The 22301-nt window shown below is 34.9% G+C and overlaps 1 long non-coding RNA gene across 1 annotated transcript; it reads left to right on the top strand.

Moving 5' to 3' along the window:
• Positions 1–668: 668 nt before the first annotated feature.
• Positions 669–22088, top strand: LOC309666690. The gene is made up of 2 exons (XR_014267246.1): positions 669–5802; positions 12015–22088. It is a non-coding gene; the product is annotated as an uncharacterized lncRNA (long non-coding RNA).
• The last annotated feature ends 213 nt before the right edge of the window (positions 22089–22301 follow it).

Raw genomic sequence — 22301 nt, forward strand, 5'->3', positions numbered from 1 at the left:
AGGGATATGGATTATAAAGCATATGCTGATGAAACAGTGCTTACACAGGACTCACAAGTGCACCAAGGAAGCATTTGAAGGTGATTTTGAGGCAGAAAAAATATGTTTCAGTATTGGCTTTTCTCTGTTTGGTAGCACTGTGCCAGGAGCTCACCACACTGCAAACACAATGACCTTTCTGTCACAAGGGCACACTGACATTGTTCATGACTTTGTACCTTGCCTTTGACTCTCCCTCGTACGGCTCATTTCTCCAGGCCATCTTAGAGGTCACCTCCTCAGAAAGGACTACTCACCAACCAGTTGAAATTAGCTTCTAATATCCTTCTCTCCATTTAACCTATTCTTGTTTAATTTTCTTCATCACTCATCACTGTCTGAAATTACATGGTGAATCATTTCTTAAAAATATACCGGTTCCTGCTAGACGATTAGGCTCTGTAACAGTAGGTATCTTGTCTTTGTCCCCATGGTGCCTAAGCATTGACAAGAAAGCCTGAAGCAAGTAAACAGTCAACAGTGTCTTGTTAAATGAATGAATTTACTAAAGTCAAGTTATGTAAAACCAACATACTACGCAAACTCTGTAATGAACAACCTGACTCTCTTGGAATTTGCAGGCTGCCAAATTTCAAACTCTGAGTCAATTTCCAAATTCTCCTAAAGAGTCACTGTCTCTCTCTAGCTACTGCTTTTCCATCTTCCTCAGGAGACTGAAGAGAATGTGGAGAGAAGCATGCAGTGGGGAAACCATTACAGTAGGGACAGAAGTACCTAAATATCAGCCACATAATTATCTCAACTTGTCCCCTCTAGATAGACTGTGTTATGCAAGTTTTAATGACCAATTATTTATAAGCCGTATATGATTGCTATGGCTACAGTTCCATATGTAGAATCTGTGCAGTGACTTCCCATTTTTATATTTTTGAACCTTCAAATTAAAAAAGAATAACTGCTAAATCTTGCAGGTGGCACAGGATGTTTCAGAGATACTTCTCCTCAGAGGCATGCAGACTGCACAGTGTTATTCACATGTATATGGTATTTTATGCAGAACAATAGGTTTTTAATTCTTAATGAAGTTCCCTTGTGACTCATGTTCCTGAACCATTCCAAAATGTTAACAAAATTTAAACAATAAATATGAAGTTTATGCAAAATATAATTTTGTGATAGATTTGCTTCAAGACCTGTAAGTTATATATAGCTCTTCTTATGCTAACAGAAATCTTCTGCTTTGAATTAACACATGCACATGCCTGTATATTTACTCTCTTATTCATATGCATATGCTTTTCAAATGAAAGACTCAGTATTTAACTAATAATATGATGGAAGTTTGTAATCATATGAATACTTGTGTTCACTTAAAAGTACTATGTTTTGAGAAAAGTTATGAGAAATACTTACACATTTCTGACATTTAATTTCATTATGTATTAGAATTGTTAAATTCTTTTACTGAAGACATTAGATTAAAATAATCCTGGAAGACAAAACATATATCAAATCCATCATAATAATCTAAATGTGGAGCTTTCGAAAAGTCATAGCAAATGATATTCTTCTTATGCTATATATGCAGAGAGTTGAGACTTGGCCCAGAAAACATGTTTCTTGATGAAAATTTTAACTGAAAAAGTACACTTTCTTCTTCCCAATGCTCCAATCAAGGAAAAGTATTAACAGAAATACTCTAGATGACCTTAACTGTAAGGAAAACATATAGATATTTGCCATCATTTTTATCCTGTACTCTTCTTAAAAAGCACTCTAATTTTGTGACCGCGCTTATATTCACTAACATCTTACTTACCATGCTAAACCACCATGATTTCATTCATTGATTTTCTCTTAGAATGATGGTCTTAAAGTTCATTTTGTTTATTTAAGCCACATAGTACAATGGCTTTTTACTTTTTTACTTTTTACAGAACACGTCATTGAAAAGATATGGTGCAATGTCTGTTTGTATTGACACTTACTCCATCCTTCTTTGATTAGATACTACAAGCAATTGATTTCAGATTTTTTTTTTTTTCAGGTGGAAGGGCATAGGATTTTGTCCTTCAATTCAGTGTTATTCCTCCTACCTTTCTAGTTCAATCTTTCCATTGCCTAATATCAATAACAAACAACTTATAGGTCCAATCTGATTTATTTAAATTCTCATTTCAAATGCCCTACCCAGTCATAATTTCTCCCTTTATTTCATGGTTGTTTATTTCTTTAACTTTAAAAATCTTCAGTAATTTCTCTAACAAAATACTACTTCTTACAAAAATAACCATTGATTAAAAAGCATAACGAATACTAACTCCACTAACTTATTGACTAAGATTATCAAACTAAAGAGTGCACACACAGCATTACTATTCTTTAAGAAAATTAGTGTTCCTGCTCAGGAGAGGAAGAAGATTATCAAGTGCTATTAAGGTCATTAATAAGGTTTAATATTATTTAAATAAATATATAATTTTGAGATCATATAGAATTAGAATACTAGGGTTAATGCTATTATTTCTGTTTAAAAGTGCTTGATTTTAAATAATAATTCAGATGATCTATCACCAAATCAGTGTTTCAGAAGGTAGAATAATTCTTTTTTGTTTTTAACATCTTTATTGGAGTATAGTTGCTTTATAATGGTGTGTTAGTTTCTGCTTTATAACAAAGTGAATCAGCTATATGTATACATATATCCCCATATCCACTCCCTCTTGCGTCTCCATCTCACCCTCCCTATCCCACGCCTCTAGATGGTCACAAAGCACCAAGCTGATCACACTGCTATGCGGCTGCTTCCCACTAGCTATCTGTTTTACATTTGGTAGTGTATATATGTCCATGCAACTCTCTCACTTCATCTCAGCTTCCCCTTACCCCTCCCTGTGTCCTCAAGTACATTTTCTATATCTTCATCTTTATTCCTGTCCTGTCACTAGGTTCTTAAGAAGCTTTTTTTTTTTTTTTTAGAGTCCATATATATGTGTTAGCATACGGTATTTGTTTTCCTCTTCCTGACTTACTTCACTCTGTATGACACACTATATGTCCATTCACCTCACTACAAATAACGGATTTCCTTTCTTTTTATGGCTGAGTAATATTCCATTGTATATATGTGCCACATCTTCTTTATCCATTCATCTGTCAATGGACACTTAGGATGCTTCCATGTCCTGGCTATTGTAAATAGAGCTGCAAGGAACATTGTGGTACATGACTCTTTTTGAATTACGTGTTTCTCAGGGTATATGCCCAGTAGTGGGATTGCTGGGATATATGGTAGTTCTATTTTTAGTTTTTTAAGGAACCTCCATACTGTTCTCCATAGTGGCTGTATCACTTTACATTCCCACCAACAGTGCAAGAGGGTTCCCTTTTCTCCACACCCTCTCCAGCATTTATTGTTTTTAGAATTTTTGATGATGGCCATTCTGACCAGTGTGGGGTGATACCACATTTTAGTTTTGATTTGCATTTGTCTAATGATTTGTGATGTTGAGCATCCTTTCATGTGTTTGTTGGCCATCTGTATATCTATTTGGAGAAATGTCTATTTAAGTCTTCCACCCATTTTTGGATTGGGTTGTTTGTTTTTTTGATATTGAGCTGAATGAGCTGCTTGTATATTTTGGAGATTAATCCTTTGTCCGTTGCTTCATTTGCAAATATTTTCTCCCATTCTGAGGGTTGTCTTTTCGTCTTGTTTATGGTTTCCTTTGCTGTGCAAAGCTTTTAAGTTTCATTAGGTCCCATTTATTTATTTTGTTTTTATTTCCATTTCTCTAGGAAATAGGTCAAAAAGGATCTTGCTGTGATTTTTGTCATAGAGTGTTCTGCCTATGTTTTCCTCTAAGAGTTTGATAGTGTCTGGCCTTAAATTTAGGTCTCGAATCCATTTTGAGTTTATTTTTGTGTATGGTGTTAGTGAATGTTCTAATATCATTCTTTGGAATGTAGCTGTCCGGTTTTCCCAGCACCACTTATTGAAGAGGCTGTCTTTTCTCCATTGTATATTCTTGCCTCCTTTATCAAAGATAAGGTGACCATACGTGCATGGGTTTATCTCTGGGCTTTCTATCCTGTTCCATTGATCTATATTTCTGTTTTTGTGCCAGTACTGTACTGTCTTGATTACTGTAGCTTTGTAGTATAGTCTGAATTCAAGGAGCCTGATTCATCCAGCTCCATTTTTCTTTCTCAAGATTGCTTTGGCTCTTCGAGGTCTTTTGTGTTTCCATACAAACTGTGAAAACTTTTGTCCAAGTTCTGTGAAAAATGTCATTGGTAGTTTGATAAGGATTGCATTGAATATGTAGATTGCTTTTGGTAGTATAGTCATTTTCACAACGTTGATTCTTCCAATCCAAGAACATGGTACATCTCTCCATCTGTTTGTATCATCTTTAATTTCTTTCATCAGTGTCATAGTTTTCTGCATACAGGTGTTTTTTCTCCTCAAGTTGGTTTATTCCTAGGTATTTTATTCTTTTTGTTTCAATGATAAATAGGAGTGTTTCCTTAATTTCTCTTTCAGATTTTTCATCATTAGTGTGCAGGAATGCAAGAGATTTCAGGCATTAATTTTGTATCCTGCTACTTTACCAAACTTATTGATTAGTTCTAGTAGTTTTCTGGTAGCATCTTTAGGATTCTCTATGTATAGTATCATGTCATCTGCAAACAATGACAGTTTTACTTCTTCTTTTCTGATTTGGATTCCATTTATTTCTTTTTCTTCTCTGATTGCTGTGGCTAAAACTTTCAAAACTATGTTGAATAATAGTGATGAGAGTGGGCAACCTTGTCTTGTTCCTGATCTTATTGGAAAAGTTTTCAGTTTTTCACCATTAAGAATGATGTTTGCTGTGGGTTTGTCATATATGGCCTTTATTATGTTGCGGTAAGTTCCCTCTATGCCTACTTTCTGGAGGGTTTTTATCATCAGTCGGTGTTGAATTTTGTCAGAAGCTTTTTCTACATCTATTGGGATCATCACATGGTTTTTATCCTTCAGTTTGTTAATATGGCATAACACATTGATTGATTTGCGTATATTGAAGAATCCTTGCATTCCTGGGATAAACTCCACTTGATCATGGTGTATGATCCTTTTAATGTGTTTTTGGATTCTGTTTGCTAGTACTTTATTGAGGAATTTTACATCTATGTTCATCTTGGCCTGTAGTTTTCTTTCCTTGGGGCATCTTTGTCTGGTTTTGGTATCAGCGTGATTGTTGCCTCGTAGAATGAGTTTGGGTGTGTTCCTCCCTCTGCTATATTTTGGAAGAGTTTGAGAAGGATAGGTATTAGCTCTTCTCTAAATATTTGAAAGAATTCGCCTTTAAAGCCATATGGTCCTGGACATTTGTTTGTTGGAAGATTTTTATTCACAGTCTCAATTTCAGTGCTTGTGATTGGTCTGTTTATATTTTCTATTTCTTCCTGGTTCAGTCTAGGAAAATTGTGTTTTTCTAAGAATTTTTCCATTTCTTTCAGGTTGTCCATTTTATTGGCATATAGTTGCTTGTAGTAATCTCTCATTACCCTTTGTATTTCTGCAGTGTCAGTTGTTACTTCTCCTTTCAATTTCTAATTTTGTTGATTTGAGTCTTCTCTCTGTTTTCTTGATGAATCAAAGAACCAGCTTTTAGTTTTATTGATCTTTGTTATTGATTCCTTCATTTCTTTTTCATTTATTTCTAATCTGATCTTTATGATTTCTTTCCTTCTGCTAACTTTGGGATTATTTTGTTCTTCTTTCTCTAATTGCTTTAGGTGTAAGGTTAGGTTGTTTATTTGAGATGTTTCTTGTTTCTTGAGGTAGGATTGTGTTGCTATAAAATTCCCTCTTAGAACTGCTTTTGCTGATTCCCATAGGTTTTGGGTCATCGTGTTTTCATTGTCATTTGTTTCTAGGTATTTTTTGATTTCCTCTTTGATTTCTTCAGTGATCTCTTGCTTATTTAGTAGAGTATTGTTTATCCTCCATGTGTTTGTATTTTTTACAGATTTTTTCCTGTAATTGATATCTATTCCCATAGCATTGTGGTCGGAAAACATACTTAATATGATTTCAATTTTCTTAAATTATGAAGGCTTGATTTGTGACCCAAGATATGATCTATCCTGGAGAATGTTCCATGGAACTTGAGAAGAAAGTGTATTCTGTTGTTTTTGGATGGAATGGCCTATAAATATCAATTAAGTCCATCTTGTTTAATGTGTCATTTAAAGCTTGTGTTTTCTTTTCTATTTTAATTTTGGATGATCTGTCCATTGTTGAAAGTGGGGTTTAAAATCCCCTACTGTTTTTTTGTCACTGTCGATTTCTCCTTTTATGGCTGTTAGCATTTGCGTTACATACTGAGTTGCTCCTATGTTGGGTGCATAAATATTAAAATTTTTTTTATCTTCTTCTTGGATTGATCCCTTGATCATTATGTAGTGTCCTCCTTTGTCTCTTTTAATAGTGTTTATTTTAAAGTTTATTTTGTCTGATATGAGAATTGCTACTCCAGATTTCTTTTGATTTCCATTTGCATGGAATATCTTTTTCCATCCCCTCACTTTCAGTCTGTATGTGTCCCTAGGTCTGAAGTGGGTCTCTTGTAGACAGCCTATATACGGGTCTTGTTTTTGTTTGTTTTGCCATTCAGCCAGTCTATGTTTTTTGGTTGGAACATTTAATCCATTTACATTTAAGGTAATTATTGATCTGTATGTTCCTATTACCATTTTCTTAATTGTTTTCATTTTTTTGTTGTAGATCATTTCCCTCTCTTGTGTTTCCTGCCTAGAGAAGTTCCTTTAGCATTTGCTGTAAAGCTGGTTTGGCGGTGCTGAGTTCTTTTAGCTTTTGTTTGTCTGTAAAGTTTTAAATATCTCTGTCAAATCTGAATGAGATCCTTGCTGGGTAGAGTAATCTTGGTTGTAGGTTTTTCCCTTTCATCACTTTAAATATGTCCTGCCACTGCCTTCCACTGGCTTGTAGAATTTCTGCTGAAAGATCAGCTGTTAACCTTATGGGGATTCCCTTGTATGTTATTTGTTGCTTTTCCCTTGTTGCTCTTATTATTTTTTCTTTGTATTTAATTTTTGATAGTTTGATTACTATGTGTCTTCATTTGTTTCTCCTTGGAATTATCCTATATTGGACTCTCTGTGCTTCCTGTACTTGACTATTTCCTTTCCCATGTTAGGGAAGTTTTCAAGTATAATCTCTTCAAATATTTTCTCATTCCCTTTCTTTTTCTCTTCTTCTTCCGGGACCCGTATAATTCGAATGTTCATGCTTTTAATGTTGTCGCAGTGTTCTCTGAGACTGTCCTCAATTCTTTTCATTCTTTTTCTTTATTCTGCTCTGTGGTAGTTATTTTCACTATTTTATCTTCCAGGTTACTTATCTATTGTTCTGCTTCATTTATTCTGCTATTGATTCCTTCTAGAGAATTCTTAATTTCATTCATTGTCTTGTTCATCATTGTTTGTTTGCTCTTTAGTTCTTCTAGGTCCTTGTTAAACGTTTCTTGTATTTTCTCCATTCTATTTCCAAGAATTTGGATCATCTGTACTATTATTACTCTGAATTCTTTTTCAGGTAGACTGCCTATTTCCTCTTCCTTTTTTTGTCTGGTGGGTTTTTACCTTGCTCATTGATCTGCTGTGTGTTTCTCTGTCTTCTCATTTGGCTTACCTTACTGTGCTTGGGGTCTCCTTTTGACAGGCTGAAGGTTCGTAGTTCCCATTTTTTTTGGTGTCTGCCCCAGTGGGTAAAGTTGGTTCAGTGGGTTGTGTATGTTTCCTGGTGGAGGTGACTAGTGCCTCTGTTCTGGTGGATTAGGCTGGATCTTGTCTTTCTGATGGTCAGGGTCGCTTCCAGTGGTCTGTTTTGGGTTATTGGTGGACTTATTATGATTTTAGGCAGTCTCTCAGCTAATGGGTGGGGTTGTGTTCCTGTCTTGCTAGTTGTTTGGCATGGGGTGTCCAGCAACGTAGCTTGCTGGTTGTTGAGTGGAGCTGGGTCTTAGCATTGAGACAGAGATCTCTGGGAGAGCTCTCACAAATTGATATTACATGGGGCTAGGAGGTCTCTGGTGGACAAATGTACTGAACTCAGCTCTCCCACCTCAGAGGCTCAGACCTGACACCTGGCTGGAGCACCAAGACCCTGTGTTTCTGCCACACAACTCAGAAGAAAAGCGATAAAAAAAGAAAGAAAGAAAATATATAATAAAGTTATTAAAATAAAAAAAAATTAAAATAAAGAAATAAAAGTGTAATACAAAAAAAGAAACAAAGAAGAGAGCAACCAAACCAATAAACAAATCCACCAATGATAACAAGTGCTAAAAACTACACTAAAAAAAAAAACAAAAAAAAAAAACGGACTGACAGAATCCTAGGACAAATGGTAAAAGCAAACCTATAGAGACAAAATCACACAAAGAAGCATACTCATACACACTCACAAAAAGAAAAAAAGGAAAAAATAAATATATATATATATAAAGGAAGAGAACAACCAAATCAATAAACCAATCTACCAATGATAATAAGCTCTAAATACTAAACTAAGATAAACATAAAACCAGAAAAAAAATTAGAGACAGAAAGCAAGTCTACAGTTGCTCCCAAAGTCCACTGCTAAATTTTGGGATGATTCATTGTCTATTCAGGTGTTCCACAGATGCAGGGTACATGAAGTTGACTGTGCAGATTTAAACCACTGCTCCTGTGGCTGACCGGAGAAATTTCCCATTCACTTCTTTGTTCACACAGCTCCTGGGGTTCAGCTTTGGATTTGCCACTGCCTCTGCATGTAAGTCGCCCTGTGGCGTCTGTTCTTTGCCCAGACAGGAGGGGGTTAAAGGAAAAGCTGAATAGGGAGCTGTGGCTCACTCAGGCTGGGGAGTGGGAGGGGTATAGAATGCGGGGCAAGCTTGCAGTGACAGAGGCTGGTGTGACGTTGCACCAGCCTGAGAGCACCATGTTATCTCCTGGAGAAGTTGTCCCTGGATCACTGGACCCTGGCAGTGGCGGGCTGCACAGTTTCCCAGGAGGGGAGGTGTGGATAGTGACCTGTGCTTGGACACAGGCTTCTTGGTGGCTGCACCAGCAGCCTTAGCATCTCATGCCCGTCTCTGGTGTCCGTGCTGATAGCCGTGGCTCGCGCCTGTCTCTGGAGCTCGTTTAGGTGGTGCTCTTAATCCCTTTCCTCACATACCCTGATACAATGGTCTCTTGCCTCTTAGGCAGGTCCAGACTTTTTTCCTGAACTTCCTCCCAGCCAGCTGTGATGCACTAGCCCCCTTCAGGCTGTGTTCACACCACCAACCTCAGTCCTCTCCCTGATTCTGACCTCCGAAGCCCGAGCCTCAGCTCCCCGCCCCCACCCGCCCTGGCAGGTGAGCAGACAAGCCTCTCGGGCTGGTGAGTGCTGGTCGGCACCGATCCTCTGTGCGGGAATCTCTCTGCTTTGCCCTCCGCACCCCTGTGGCTGCACTCTCCTCCATGGCTCCGAAGCTTCACCCCTCGGCCTCCCGCAGTCTCCACCTGCGAAGGGGCTTCCTAGTGTGTGGAAACCTTTCCTCCTTCACAGCTCCCTCCCACTGGTGCAAGTCCCATCCCTATTCTTTTGTCTCTGTTTTTTCTTTTTTCTTTTGTCCTACCCAGGTGTGTGTGGAGTTTCTTGCCTTTTGGGAAGTCTGAGGTCTTCTGCCAGCATTCAGTAGGCGTTCTGTAGTAGTTGTTCCACATGTAGATGTATTTCTGATGTATTTGTGGGGAGGAAGGTGATCTCCACATCTTACCCCTCTGCCATCTTGAAGGTCCCCTCCAACTGATTCTTATTTTAGGAAAAAAGTATACTAGAATAATACAAATTATATTTTAAAGTAGGAAATGAAAGCAAAGCATAAAATAATTAAAAGTAGGAACTTTAGCTCTCTCCTCAGTCTAAAATTAGTAATATCACTTAAAATACTGTTACATTGATCTTCCAAAAACATTCCCTTTTCCCCATTGGCTCTTGCCAGTATTCTATATCTGATTACTGTCTACTTCTGGATACTTAGGTACCTTTTTGCCTTTTATTATCTTCAATACATTGCTATGTGCTGTGTCAGTTTCCTTTGCTCAGGCTTATGCTTTTCCCCAAAAGCCCCTTGTAGAAGCAAGTATATTTTTCCTCTTGTTTTTACTAAACAGTTTCCATATTTAAAAACGCTTATGCATATTCACCTCTGCACACCCATTATAAGATTTAATTTTAAAAAAATAGCCAAAGAGGAGTGATGTCAGCATCATGGAGGTGTGAGTCTTTTCTCTTTTCTCTCCTCTTTGATTGATAACACTTGGACATCCATAACTGAAAAAAAGTGGCTCTGCACAGCACACCGGGACACCCACGAGTCTATCCATCCATGGACCAGAAAGGGAGTGGATTGAGCCACATAGGAGGCGAGGAGGCAGCAGAGCAAGGGAAGTGGTGGCAGAGCCAACAGCAGCAGAGAAGGTGACAGCTGGTCTGAGAGCAAGCCAGCAAGACCTTTCTGGTAGAGGAGGTGAAGGGTGAAAGTGGTGGATGGGGATCTGCCCAGCTGTTCACACTGCAGCTGGAAAGATAAGCTGTGTACTTTGAAGAGAGACTGCAATAACTGGAGGAGTGAAAGAAAAAGGAAGTAGGCAGACAAAGAGAACTGAAGGAAAACATCTCCTGCTCTCTGCCCCATGAGGCATGAAGACCACTCAAATATCTCTGGGATGTCCCCACTTGTGGATTCCTCTACTGAGCCATGGGAACACACAAAGCTCCAAGTGTTAAGTACACACCTGCCCTCCTCTGCTGCCATACCTTCCCTCAGATATGAGGGAGAAATAAAGGCTTTCCCAGACAAACAAAAACTGAGGGAGTTCACCACCACTAAACCTGCCCCTTTAAACAAGAACTATTTAAAAGAAGAACTTCTACCTAAAATGGAAAGAAAAAATTACACAAAACTCTGATTAAGTTAATGTGTACTCAGAATACTGTAACTAATTTTTAAAATAGTATGTTAAACTCTTAGCATAAAGTTTAAATGAAAAGAGCATTAAACATAACCATAACTACCACAACTTGGTAGCAAAATTACAGCATAAAGAGAGATACTTTGTGACACAAAAATTATAAAAGGGGAAGAGTAAAATGATGGAGTCTTTAATAGACTAATGAAGATAAATTTCTAACAGAAGAAAAATGACTATTTTACTTATGAGAATTTTTTGTAAACCTCACGGTAACCACAAGGCAAAAATTTAAAGCTTACAGACACACGCATGTGCACACACACACACACACATAGAGGGTAGGAGAATGTGCAAATCTTCAAATTACAAAGGTGGACAGAAAGAGAGGAGAGAGATAAAATGGAGAGTCAAAATACCCAGAAGACAAAAGAAGAGGAAAGAGAAGATATAAAATGGTAGTAGTAAATCCTTACATATCAATAATTACCCTAAATATAAATGAATTTTACTCAACAATCAAAAGGCACATATTGGCTGGATGGATCAAAAAACAAGACACAACTATATGCTACCTATAGGGTACTTGTTTCAGCTCTAAAAACACACATAGCCTCAAAGATTGGAAGATTATATTCAACAAATGAAAACAAAAAGACAGCAGGTGTAGCCATACTTAGACAAAATAGACTTCAAGCCTAAAGATAACAAGAGACAAAAAAGGTCATTATATAATGATAAAAGGATCAATACATCAAGAAGATATAACAATCATAAATATATATGCTCCCAACACTTGAGCACTGAAATATCTTAAACAATTAATAACAGAACTTAAGGAAATAATAGACAACAATACAACAATTGTAGGGGACATGAATATTCCACTATCAGCAATGGGTAGATTGTCCAGACAGAAAATCCGGAAGAAGTTTTGGAATTGAACCACATTTTAAAACAACTGGAATTAATTGACATATACAGAACATTCTATCCAGCAGCAACAGAATGTCTAATCTTCTCAAGAAAACATAGAACATTCTCCAGGACTGATCATATTGGTCACAAAACATAACTTAGCAAATATAAGAAGATTGAAATCATACCAACTATCTTCTCTTGACCACAATGATATGAAACTAGAAATCAAAACAAGAAGAAAGTGAAAAGATCTACAAATATTTGGAAGGTAAACAACAAACTTCTAAACAACCACTGAGTCAGAGAAGAAATCAAAAAGGAAATAAATTGTCCCCCCAAAATGAAAATGAAAACACAACATATCAAATATTGTGGGATGTAGCAAAAAACAGTTCTGAGAGGAAACTTTATAGCAATAAACACATATATTATTAAATTAGTAAGATCTTAAATAAACAACCTAATTTTAAACCTCAAAGAACTAGAAAAAGAAAAACATATTAAGCCCAAAGTTAGTAGAAAGAAGAAAATAATAAGGATCAGAGCAGAAATAAATGAAATAGAAACCAGAAAAGGAACTGGAATAATCAATGAAACAAAGAGCCAGTTCTTCAAAAAGATAAACAAATTGACAAGACTTTAGCTAGACTAAATGAGAAAAAAAGAGAAAACATTCAAATAAATAAAACCAGAAATGAAAAAGGAGACATTACAACTGATACTACTACAGAAATATATAGAATGATAAGAGACTATATGAACAAATATATGATAACAAATTATATAACCTAGAAGAAATGGATGCACGTCTAGAAACACAAAACCCACTAAGACTAAATCAGGAACAAATAGAAAATCCAAACAGACCAATAATGGATAGAGACTGAAACAGTAATAAAACAAACAAACAAAAAAACCCACCAAACAAACAAAAAAACCCAACATAGAAGCACCAGGACCAGACAACTTCACTGTAGAATTCTACCAAATATTTAAAGAATTAATACCAATTCCTCTCAAACTCTTCCAAAATATTGAGGAGGAAGAGGGAACATGCCCAAACTCATTTTATGAGTCCAGCATAACTTTGATACCAACACTAGATATGGTTACCACAAGAAAAACATATATATAGACCAACATCCCTCATGAATATACATGCAAAAATTCCCAGCAAAGTATTAGCAAACTGAATTCAAGAACACATTAAAAAGATTATACATCACGACCAAGAGAGAGTTATTCCTGGGATTCAAGGATGGTTCAACATATGTAAATCAATAAAATCACATCACTGTAATGAAATATAAAAATCACATGATCATATAATAGATGTAGAAAAAGCATTTGACGGAGTACACATAGCTTTTGTGATAGACTGGGTATAGAAGAAACATAATTCAAAATAATAAAGTTCATATATGACAAACTCACAGCTAACATTATACTCAATGGAGAGAAATCGAAAGCATTTACCCTATGATCAGGAATAAGGCAAGGATGCCCACTCTCACCACTTCTATTCAATACTGGAATGAATACTAGAGCATTTAGGCAAGACAAAGAAATAAAAAGAATACAGGTTAGAAAGGAAGAGCAAAACTGTCAGTATTTGCTGATAATATAATCCTATATATAGAAAATACTAAAGAATCAGTCAAAAAACTGTTGGAATTACTCAGTGACTTCAGTGAAGTGGCAAAATACAAAATCAACATTCAGAAATAAGCTGCATTCCTTTACACTAATGATGAAGCATCTGAAAAAGAAATAAACCAACTCATTCACAATAGCGTAAAACATAAAATACTTAGGAATAATATTATCCAAGGAAGTGAAATATCTATACAATGAAAACTACAAAACTTTGCTGAAAGAAATCAAAGAAGACACAAATGAAAAGGCATACTGTGTTCATAAATTGGAAGAATTAGTATTGTAAAATGGCCATACTACTCAAAGTCATCTATAGAGTTAATGCAATCCCCACTACCAGATTTCAAAACATACTACAAATCCATAGTAATAAAAACAGTATGGTACTGGCACAAAAATAGAGACATCAACTAATGGAACAGAATAGAGAGCACAGAATTTAACCCTGGCATACACAGTCATCTAATATTTGACAAGGGATCCAAGAATACCTAATTGGGAAAGAATATTCTCTTCAACAAGTTGTTCTTGGAAAACTGAAGAAACACATGCAGAACCATGAAATCAAAAACTTATCTCACACCATTCACAAAAATTAAAGTGAAATTGATTTATGTTTTACTTAAACATAAAACCATATACCATAAAACTCCTAGAGGAAAACATAGGTAAGAATCTTATCAATACTTGTCTTGGAAAAAATGTGGAGGGCATGAAGCCCTAAGCACACACAACAAAATAAAAAAATCAAAAAAATAGGACTACGTTAAACCCAAAAGTTTCTGCAAAGCAAAAGAAGAAACATTAACAAAATGAAAACACAACCAAAAGAATGTGACAAACTCTTTGCAAACCATATATTGGATAAGTGGTTAATATCCAAAAAATATAAAAAATATAAAAAGCAAATTAATCTAATTTAAAAATGGGCAGAATAACTAAATAATCATTTCTCAAAGAGGACATCAAAATGGCCAACAGACACATGAAAAGATTTTCAACATCACTAATAATCAGGGAAATGCAAATCAAAACCACAATGATACATCACCTTATGCCTGTTAGAATGGCTGTTACCAAGAAGACAAGAGAGAAACGGTGCTGGTGAAGATGTGGTGAAAAGTGAACCCTCGTACGTTTACAGTGGCAAGGCAAATTGGTCCAACTGTTATGGAAAACAGTATGGAGATTCCTCAAAAAAGTATAAATATGACTACACTTTTATCCAACAATTCCACTTCTGTGTATATACCCAAAAGAAATTTAAAATAGGATTTCAAAGAGATAAATGCACTTGCATGTTTATTGCAGCATTATTTACAATAGACAAGATATGGAAACAACCCAGATGCCCATCAATGAATGAATGGATAAAAAAGATGAGGTATATATACACGAAGAAATATTATTCAGTCATGAGAAAGGAAGATATCCTTCGATTTGCGATGTCATGGACCGACCTTGTAAACAGTATGCTATGTAAGATAAGTCAGACAGAGAAAGACAAATACTTTGTGATATAACTTATAGGTAGAATATTTAAACACTTAAGCCTGTAAAAAAGAGTGTAAAATGGTGGTTTCTGGGGGGTGGGGGGAAAATAATGTTGTTTAAAATGCTAGAGAGGATATGGAGAAAAGGGAACCCTGCTACATTGTTGGTGAGAATGTAAATTGGTGCAGTAACTATGGAAAATAGTATGGAGGTTCCTCAAGAAACTAAAAATAGAGTTGCCATATGATCCAGCAATCCCACTCCTGGATATATATCTGGACAAAACTATAATTCAAAAGATACATGAACCCCTATGTTCAGAGCAGCACTATTGACAATAGCCAAGCCATGGAAACAACTTAAATGTCCATCAACAGATGAATGGTTAAAGAAGATGTAGTGTGTATGTGTATATATATATATATATATATATATATATATATATATATATATATATGTATGTATATATATATATATATATATACACATATATATATGTATAAAATACTATTCAGCCATAAAAAACAATGAATAATGCCATTTGCAGCAACATGGATGTACCTAGAGATTATCATAATAAATGAAGTCAGAAAGAGAAAGACAAATACCATGTGATATCACTTATATGTGGAATCTAAAATATAAAACAAATGAACTTATCTATAAAACAGAAACAGACTCACAGACACAGAGAACAGACCAGTGATTGCCAAGGGGGAAGGGGAGAGTGGGGAGAGTTGTATTGGGAGTTTGGAACTAGCAGGTACAAACTATTATATATAGAATAGATAAACAACAAGGTTCTATTGTATAGCACATGGAACTATATTCAACATCCTGTAATAAACCATAATGGGATAGAATATGAAAAAGTATATATATATATATATATATTCATATATGTTTATGAATCATTTTGCTGTACACCAGAAACTAACACAGACAGAGAAACTGGGAGATCTGTGTACTAGTCAGGTAAAGAGATTTGGGCGGGATTCCAGCAATGTCCCCTACAAATGTGTAAAATATTAAAAAAGAAGGTCTTTATTTTCAATAGCAGACAATATGTCCTTACAGAACACCTCTCCATTTTCTCCTAAGGAGAGATATGGAGAGGAATGTAACTCAGTCTTTCTGGTTTCTAATAATTTGTTGTTGTTGTTCTGTTTTTAAATCCCAGTGTAAATTTATTTTCTTTGAATTCATATTTTATATTTCAGGGTGTCTCCCCTGCAGTATAATTTATCCATATGTTGATAGTGGATGCTGATTTGTTCTTCAGTTTGCCTGGCTTGTGGAGGGTAATTTTACCTCTCTGCAACTACTGTTGAAGTGTCTCCAGTTGGTGACATTTCTAATTTCAGGCACCCTGGATCAAATAATTTGATGGAAAGAGAAAATGAGAGGTAAGTGTGTAAATGCCTAGGTTTATCAGTTCACATTGCGTTCAGCTCTATATAGTGGCAAATTTCATGAAACAGTGGCTTAAAAGTTTTATCTGTGTTTTTATCCTGCAAGAAAGTACCAGTTTCTGCAACCCTTTAAGTAAAATCTAATTACTTTCCCACCTGCCTTAGATTTTTCTCCTACTATCAACTAACACCTATGAACTTAGACTTTTAAAATAGTTTTTCAAGTAATACTTATATTTTAAAACTTCTCTTCTTTGATAAATGAGGTTGTGAATCCTTATTTCTATTTCGTTTCACACTCCCTCTGGTCCCATATAATTTATATCTTCTAAAATTCTTCACAATTTTAAGTCTGATAATGGTTTTTTCTTGGGAGGTTGGTCAGCTGGAGCTTTCTAAAATGGCTGTGAAATTATTCCTATTTTTCCAGAATATTTTTAATTTTAATGAGATTATGGAAAGAAGAACTAGTAAATGCAAATGCTTGCTTATCCATTTTTCCCAAAAGTTCTGTATCATTTTCTATCTGATTATTTCTTGGAAATAAATATTTCCTATGCTTAGTGAAAATATACAACTAAAGCATATTCATAATTATATTTACATAACACAATAATTGATAATTTGGTAATTTATACAAATATAGTAAAGAATCTTTAATTTGTTGAGTAAGTTCATTAAAAAATTCTTTTGAAAGTCAGGATAGTGTAACCTTGTTTCTATCAGAAATGTCTTGTTTATTATATATGTTGACAGATTGTTTTCCAGTGCAGGTCACCCTCGTTAAACTAGAATTCCACGGGGAAGGTTTTGAAATGAACCTCTTTAACCCTTCTATAATATGTTTTTACCCTTTGGAATTGTGTATTTTTAAAGTCAATCTTTCTGCAATAATCTGCAAGATACAGAAACATATTCCATTAGAATTTAGGATCCTATTGTCTGGAAGTCTGTAGTATGTATTTTTGTTGTTATTGTTATTTTTACTTTTTTTCTGATCTTGAATAGAGAGACATTTCTATTACATAATTTTTTTCTTTTATAACTTATTTCTTGACTGAATTCCAATACTGTGTTATTAAAAATAGGACAACTTTAATAATTACAGTTCATCAGGTTACAGTGGTATCTATGAATGCAATATAAAATAAATGCTATGAAAAGAAATTGAAGTTTTGGTATCAGAGAAACTGAATGACCTCAGGAGATATTTTCACTCTATTTCAAAGATTCAAATATTTTAGCACTGCTATTTTGGAAGAGTTATATATTATCTCAGTAAGAGATTTTTCAAAAAAAAATAAATAAATTCAACTACTGGTTAACCTTGTGTATGTAAATTTTCTTTCCTAGAGAAAAAAATGGAAGTAAATTCTAAACATACTAATATTTTCTACTGAAAATGAGACAGTTGGCATCTACTTACCAAAAAAAAAAAAAAAGTATAGAATGAAGATTCCTTTCCAATCATTATATGATTTGTATATAAAAAGATTATCTAAAGATAAAAAAAGATGAAAAATATAAGACTGTCCTATATTTTACACAAATATGTTAATATTCTCCTTAGATTTCCCCTTTGAGATTTAATTTGAAAAGAAATATTTACATAGAAACTTGTTGAATGTATTCTAATTTGTATGCATGCATTTTCTCTGCACATACACATGAACAATGAAGTCAAAGGAATATTACAAAGAGAAAGCTAAAGCATAAAAATAAATGCTCTTCTAGAAAATACACAGTCAATAAATGGAATTAACAGGTTAAGTGTAAGAACACAGACATGTAAATTGCTTTTAACCCATTAAGAAAATAATCAGTGAAGTCAGGGAAAACTACGCTTATTTTGTAGTGTATTTGAGGTGTTAAAAGAGAAACTACGTACATAGAAGATTTAGACATCCTCAACAGCTTAATAGTTTAATAATTATCTGTAATTTGTATCAGAAATGTCTAAAACACAAACTTCTGAGCAATAAAGTGCATCTAAAATCCACAGAAGAATGGATAATTGTATTATATTATGAACAAAATGATTATTTTAATAAAATACTATAAATGAAAATAATAATAAATTAAAGGAGTTTTCAGCAGTGAAAACAATCTCTATGGATAAGCAATCCACTAGATATAAACAAATACTGTAGTTTCCCAGAAATTAAATGTCACCCAAAGAAATAAATTTTATACACCCAAGGCAATTGTTTTAACATACCAATTGACTAGGCTGAAATACTCAGACTTCTTATGCCTATTTCCATGAGGCAAACTAAATATTACACCAGTAAAATAATGAATAATTGCCTTACTCACATTGGCATATTGTTCATTTAATGTACAAAGATACTGCTCATAGAAAAATAGCGTGTTGGGAGATGCAAAGCAGAAAGTTAATTGGGCTTTTATGAGGTAGAGAACATGGCATTTAATGGAATGTTATAAGACATTTAAGGACTGGCTAAGGATATTTAGATTTCTAGAGCTTTGAATCAGGTAGGAAAGGAAGGAGAAATTAGTTTTAATGCATTAATCCATTTTGATGTCTTTCCCAAGAGGAGGAATAAAAAATGTCAAGAAAAATAAAAATTTAACAGTTATATTTTATGGCAGTGAAGGGTGCTGGCTGAATGATTCCCATTCTTGTCAATACTAATGACTATGCATAAAATTATATGTTTGCATAAAATTTACTAAGTTTATTACAAAGCACTTTGGTACTGTATAATAGATAGATGTGACTAGGGGTGTATGTGGCATGATAATAAGAGTTGGGGTATGGAGTAGAGAGAAGGGGAGTAAAAAAAGAATTGAGAATGAATTGGCTCTCCTAAAGAATGCAATTTTGTTGAGGAAAAATGCATATGCAGACAGAAAGAATGAATAATAACAGTGCAGTTCAGCATGACATCAGTGCCAAGAGCATGGTATATTCAAATGAGTTAGGCCTATTCATGAAAAGAAGAGGTTACTTATGGTTGTATGGCCCAAATTCCTTAATGGAAGTGGTTAGATTTGAGCTTGGTGTAAATGGTTACTTAGAGCTTTAATATGTAAAGAAAGTAGGAAGAAAATTCAGCCGGAAAAGTAAAAGAAAATAGTAAAAAAGGGAGGCGGAGATCAAGATAGCAGAGTAGGAGGATGTGGAATTCCCCTTTCCCCCTGAACACATCAATTTATATGTGGAACATTTATATGTGGAACAATTCTCACTGAAAACTAACTGGAGACTGGCAGAAAGACTGTACAATGAAGGCTGTAAGAAAGATCCACATGGAATCAAGTAGGAAGAAAAGAGGACTGATCAAGTTGGGACCTGTGTCCCTGGGAGGGGGGTACTCAGAAGAGGAAGGGGATTAAACGGGCAGAGATCCCCCTGCAGAGTGAGTGATTCGAGCTTCATACTGGGCGCCCTAGTCCTGGGATGAATCCCCTTGGCTGGTTAGAGGGCCTGGTGGGACTAATTGAAGGACTGTGGGAAGGCTGGACTCTGCTTGTGAGGAGTGTGCACATGCTTACTCACTTCTGAAACAGGGAAGAGAGGATGGATTGAAACTGCACAGGAGGCTGGCCTATTGCCCCACAACCAACCTGGCAAACCCCAGGCTGAGATGAGCAAACACTTTGGCCCTGTGTGCTTTAGGATGCAGCTCTACATCAAAGACTACCATGGGTAGCCAAAGGCTACCCATGGCTGAAGGGAGACAAAGGGACAAATGGACAAAGGGACAAAGGGACAAAGGCTACCATGGCTGAAGGGAGAGCTCAGCTGTGAGGAGCAGAGGTGGCTCAGATCCAGAACCACATGAAAACCACAAATAAAAAACCACTTACATAAGCTTGTACAAAGAGTAAAAGACAAAAAATTATAAAATCAATTATAAATACAATAATCAGAAAATGGATGAAGATTTAAAATATGACATCAAAAACACGATCTATGGGAGAAGAAATTTTAAAATGTTGATCTCTTAGAATGAGACTGAACTTAAATGACTACCTGTTTAAAACAAGTAGATAGAGTTATAAGACAACATATATGAACCCCATAAAAACCACAAATCAAAAGCTTCAGTGGATATACAAAAAGTTGAGGGAAATGAATGCAAGCATACCACTTAAGAAAATCATCAAACTACAGGGAAGAAAGAAGATGAAAAGAACACAGAAGAACTACAAAACAATCAGAAAACAAGTAAAAACTTGGCAATAAGTATATACCTATCAATAATCACTTTAAATGTCAATGGACAAAATGCTTCAGTCAAAGACATAAGGTGGTTGATTGAATAAAAAATCAAGACTCATCTATACGCTGCTTACAAAAAACACATATCAGAGCTAAGGACTCACACAGACAGAAAGCATGGGGATGAAAGAAGAAATTTCACTCAAATGGAACAGCAAGAAAATGGGGCTAGCAGTAGTCATATCAGACAATATAGATTTTAAAAGAAATTCTATAACACAAAATAAGAAAGGGCAATATATATTGATAAAGGGATCAATAAAAGAGGATGATTTAACACTTCTTAACAAATATGCACATACTAAGGGGGCACCTAAATATATAAAGCAAATACTAACAGACATAAAGGAAGAAATTGACAGTAAAATGCAATAATAGTAGGAGATTTTAACACCCCACTTACATCAATGGACCGATTAACCAGACAAAAAAATCAATAAGGAAACAGTGGTTTTCAATAACACATTAGATCAGTTGGACTTCATAGATATTTACAGGACATTCCATCCAAAAACAGCATAATACACATTCTTTTCAAGTGTACGTGGAACATCCTCCAGGATAGATCATGTGTTAGGCCACAAATAAGTCTCAACAAATTTAAGTGTATAGAAATTATATCAAGCCTTTTTTTCCAAATATAACGGTATGAAACTAGAAACCAATTAAAGAAAGAAAATGGGAAAAGCACAACACTTAGAGACTAAATGACAGGGTATTAGAAAAACAATGGGTCAATGAAGAAATCAAAGAGAAAGTCAGAAAATATCTTAAGTCACATGAAAATGGAAACGAAACTTTCCAAAACTTATGGGATACATAAAAGCTATTGAAAGAGTAAAGTTTATAGCAATAGAGGCCTACTTCAAGAAATGAGAAAAAAATCTCAAATAAATAACCTAAGCTGTCATCTAAAGGAATTAGAAAAGAAACAGAAAACAAAGCCCAAATTCAGCAGAAGGATGGAAACAATACAGATCATAGAGGAAATAAATAAAATTGAGACGGAAAAAAACAATTAAAAAATAGTGAAATGAAGAATGATTTTGGAAAACATAAACAAAATTGACAAGCCTTTAGCCAGGCTCACCAAAAAATAAGAGAAAGGACTCAAAGAAACAAAATAAGAAATGAAAAAGAAACAACAATCAATATGACAGAGATACAAAAAAAATCACAGGAGAATACTAGAACAGTTATATGTCAACAAATTGGACCCTAGAAGAAATGGACAAATTTCTAGAAACATGCAACCTCCAAGACTGTATCAGGAAGAAATAGATAATCTAAATGGAGCAATCAATAATAGTGAAATTGAATTTGTAATTAAAAAGTAATAACTTCCAACAAAAGTGCCCAGGACAGGACAGATTCACAGAGTAATTCTACCAAACAAAGAAAGAAGAGTTAATACCTCTCATTCTCAAACTATTTTAAAAAATTGAAGCAAATGGAAACACTCTCAAATTCATTTTATGAAACTACCATTACCCTGATACAAAAACCAGACAGACACCATAGGACAGTACCTCTGATGAATATAGATGAAACAA

This window comes from Balaenoptera physalus (genome assembly GCF_965194825.1).
Source record: "Balaenoptera physalus genome assembly, chromosome: 9".
NCBI classification, from domain to species: Eukaryota; Metazoa; Chordata; class Mammalia; order Artiodactyla; family Balaenopteridae; genus Balaenoptera; species Balaenoptera physalus.